Source organism: Phanerochaete carnosa, assembly GCF_000300595.1.
Source record: "Phanerochaete carnosa HHB-10118-sp unplaced genomic scaffold PHACAscaffold_8, whole genome shotgun sequence".
NCBI lineage: Eukaryota > Fungi > Basidiomycota > Agaricomycetes > Polyporales > Phanerochaetaceae > Phanerochaete > Phanerochaete carnosa.
The window spans coordinates 66,116-70,964 of NW_006767635.1; positions in this window are offsets into that span (position 1 = coordinate 66,116).

A 4,849-nucleotide genomic window follows, 5' to 3' on the forward strand; every position below is an offset into this window, starting at 1 on the left:
TATCCAACATATGGCTAATATCTGGCATGCTTTGCATGCAGATAAAATTAAAGAGTCAGTATTTGGAGGCAAGAAAACCTCGGATCCTAATGCCATGGAGGTGGATACCACCGAACGTGCTAAAGGAAAAGCCAAGCAACAGGCGAATTCGCAGCAGACAGTTAAAAAGTACTGTCAACATTGTGCCAAGGATAATAAACCTAAGGCAAAAACACACAATACTGCGGATTGCTGGCTTAAAAACCCAGAAAAAGCGCCAAAACGCACAGCAAAAACAGGATCACAGCAGACTACAGGGACTACGGCACCAAAGCCGAGTACACAGACTGCGAGTAATAGACAAGCCAATCAAGGGCGGGGACATAACCAAGACCGATACCGTCAAATGCAAGTTCGCATGATGCAACTTATGACGGACCTCAACCAGTTGTCAGTGGATGAACCTCCATCAACCGAAGTGGCAACTACTGCGAGTATCGTTGAAATCGAAGAACCCGTCGCTTCGTCATCGAAGGTCATCTTGGACAATGAAACCAAGGCAAGGTTAGGCGCCAGTAAAAGACCCTGGCAGTCATATTACGAAAACAACGAGGATTTTCCAAACGCGCTCTAGAAGTCTGCGCTCTAGAGTTAGAGGATAATGATACCCATGTCGAACTAGCCCAGGAGGCTTGTACAGTAGCAAAGGATTCTTGTGTATTTAATACTGCTCAAAACAAGAAAAGGTCATTTAAAATTCCTATTGCACTGTGGGTATACGGCAAAAAGACGCAGACCAATGCTCTAGTAGATTCAGGGGCCACAACGAATTTCATCGACAAACGGTTCGTTGAAACCAATCATCTGGTCTTAAATAAGCTGGCAATCCCATTTAAAGTAATAAATGTGGATGGAACTCCTAATACAATCGGGCAAATAACACACTATGTTAAAGCCTACATGGTTGTAGGAGATCATGGAACCACTCACTACTTTTATGTCACCGACCTCGGCGATAAAGATGTGATTATAGGTTACACGTATCTTGTCTCTCATAATCCCAATATAGATTGGGAAAGAGGACAATAGAAGTTCACCAGATGCCCTGAAACTTGTACCAACAAGAGAGTAAAACGAAGAGATCGTGAACTCGATATAAGCGAATCTACACCGGAACTACCGTGGGAAGCAGACCTGGACAATTTAGAAGCTGCAGACACGGATGTACCACATATAAACTGGATTGATTTGGAATCACCAGTTGACCGTTCACAAGCAGAAGTTATCGCGAATCTCCTAGACAAACCATTTGTCGGAGAATCTGAAGAAGATTTCGACGACAAAGACACTAAAGACTGGAAATCTAAAGTTCCAGATTGGGTACATGATTATGATACCGTCTTCAGTAAGGTCAAATCAGAGCGCATGCCGGAACGTAAAGAATACGATCATGCAATTGATTTAGTGAAGGATGCTCTCCTTCCTAAACTGGCTAAAATCTATCCCTTGTCCGTCAATGAGCAAAGCTCTCTGGATATTTGGATCCAAGAGGAACTCCGTAAAGGATACATAGTACCATCAAAAAGTCCTATTGCAGCACCTTTCTTCTTTGTAAAGAAACACGACAGATCGTTGCGACCAGTAATGGATTACTGAAATCTGAATGCAGTCACAGTCAGAAATCGTTATTCTATTCCACGTATATCAAACCTAATAGATGCCTTGAGCAATGCTTCGATATTTACGAAGATTGACTTAAGATGGGGTTACAATAACGTGCGAATAAAGAAAGGAGATGAATGGAAGACAGCGTTCATTACAAAGCGTGGACTCTTTGAGGCCACAGTAATGTACTTCGGATTTTCCAATGCACCAGCAACTTTCCAATCTATGATGAATAATATCTTGGGCAACTTGATTCGTCAAGGAAAAGTCATGGTATATCTCGACGACATTCTCATATTTGGGAATGATAAAGACGAACACCGACGTCTCGTACGAGAAGTGTTGCGACGACTACAAGAGAATGATTTATTCGCTAAAGCAGAGAAATGCTTCTTTGAACACGAATCCATTGATTATCTTGGAATGATCATATCTCACAAGTCAGTAAAGATGGACCCTAAAAAAGTATCTGGAGTTCTCGAGTGGCCACAACCAAAGAAAGTCAAACAAGTACAGACTTTCCTAGGTTTTGCGAACTTTTATCGCAGGTTTATCAAAGACTTTGCGAAAATTAGCAAGCCGCTTACGGAACTTACCAAGAAAGATCAACCATGGGTTTGGGGTGAAGCACAAGAAACAGCCTTTCAAACATTAAAAATGGCGTTTACTTCAGCTCCAATTCTGAGAATACCGGATGATAAAAATCCATTCAAATTATCTACCGATGCTAGCGACTTCGCTATCGGGTCAGTCTTATCTCAACTAGACCCTGAAGACAAACTCTGGCATCCAGTCGCATTCCACTCTAAGTCACTCAGTGTTCACAAAAGGAACTATGAGATTTACGACAAAGAACTATTAGCCATAATAAGAGCATTAGAGGAATATCGACACTATTTAGAAGGACATCCGGAACAATTCGAAGTTTGGACGGATCATGCAAATCTGCAATACTTCCGTACCGTCCAAAAGTTGACAAGACAACAAGCGCGATGGGCTCTATATCTCACGCGATTTAACTATAAGCTACAACATAAACCAGGCAAAACAATGCAGGCCGAAGACCCTCTGTCCAGGAGACCAGATCATGAGGAGGGGGTAAATCTAGATAATGAGGACAAAATTCTGCTTAAACCAGAAGTTTTCATCAACTTCATGCAGATTTGTGCACTAGATCACCTTCATGCTGGCCTAATAGATGATGATTCTATACTCAGGAAGGTCAAGGAAGCACTGTTAGACGATGAAATGACGAAAGACTATAAGCAATTACTGAAATCTGGACCAAGAGAGTTTGGTAAAGAATTGCAAGATTGGAATTTCGAGAATGGACTACTCCTTCATCGAGGAAAAATTTACATCCCAAAGTCTAAAGACGAAAGTCTAAGAAGACAAATAGTCCAAATGCATCACGATCATATATCGGCAGGACATCCTGGTCGATGGAAGACATACGAACTTGTGTCGCGAAACTATTGGTGGCCAAGCATGTCTATATTCTGTAAAAATTATGTGTCAGGTTGTGAGACATGTCAACAAATGAAGAACCGTCCACAACAACCTTTCGGCCCATTACAGCCGAACCCCATACCAGTGGGGCCTTTGGAAATTATCACAGTCGATCTAATCACTCAGTTACCAGAATCTGAAGGTTACAATGCTATATGCGTTGTAGTAGACAGATTAACCAAAAGAGCACACTTTTATGCAATCACAAATGAGTTCTCAGCAAAGGATTTAGCAGAAGTCTTATATGACAGGGTTTACCCATTACACGGTTTACCTCTGCAAATCATATCTGATAGAGGAACCCAGTTTGCCGCGGAACTTTTCCGTGAATGGTGCAAAAGACTTGGAATTAAATCATCAATGTCTACTGCGTATCATCCTCAAACGGATGGTCAAACCGAAAGAGTAAATCAATCTCTGGAACAATATCTGAGATGTTATGTGGATTTCAACTTAGACAACTGGTCACAGTTGCTAAGCACAGCAGAGTTCGCATACAAATAACCTAGCACACGAAGGAACGAAACATTCGCCCTTCTATCTAGAGTATGGACGACACCCAAGGATGGGACCTACACTAGTCAAAGATTCAGGAAATGAAGACCTGAATGACATACTGCAGAAAAGGCATGAGGCGCAAGAGCAAGCCAAAGCTGCGCTTCAAATAGCTGCTGAACGAATGAAATGGTATTACGACCTACAAAAACAAGTCGTACCATTTAAAGTCAGTGATAAAGCTATGCTTGACATGTGAGATTACCGGACTACACAACGCGCGTTAACTCCACGCTATGCAGGACCGTTCGAAATTATAGAACAGATTACGCCTGTAACGTTTAAATTGAAAATGCCTAGTCAATACAGGGCAATTCATCCAGTTTTCCATGCAAGCAAATTAGTCACCTACACTGAACCCATGCCGGGACAAAAGAAATTGGCCCCAGCACCAATTATAAAAGGCGGTCACGAAGAATTCAAAGTTGAAAAAATACTCCAACATCATGTTCGTAACCGTAAAACTTACTTTTTGGTGAAGTGGAAGGGTGAAAGTGAACAAGACGCCACATGAAAACCAGCAGAGCACCTGAAACATGCTAAACGAATAGTCAATTCCTATTGGAATGACCCGTATGAAGCACGAATAATGGACACGCTGTCTATTCAGAAAATGGCAGTCTATCAAAGAGACTCCACTCTGCTTGTCAAACTACAACCAGGAGCAAAATTGCCAACTCGAGGTTCAGAAGAAGCTGCAGGTTTAGACCTATATGCTCTGAACAATGCCATAATACAACCACGCCAACGTCAACTCATACCAACTGAATGTCACAAATTCGCCCCATACAAGCGCCTATTATATTCTTAGCGCTCATCAACGCGCTAAACACGATCACGTGACCAACACGGTCACATGCATAACACGAGACCTAGATCATCATATAGATATGATGGGATCAGTAGATAAGATAACTACAAGTCCAGAACTCGTTCTAGACCAGTCACATGTCATGACAACATGAGTGATGTCACCTGGTGGATAGCTTAGCCTAATGGAGATACTCCAACGGTCATTATTCCTCGTATTACTAAACATAATGGTAGTGTATTAGTAACGAGTCACGAGTAGTCACATGAGCACTTAGTAATGTAGAGTACCATAGGTCCTACGTAGTGTCAGGGGTCTTAGATTACTTGT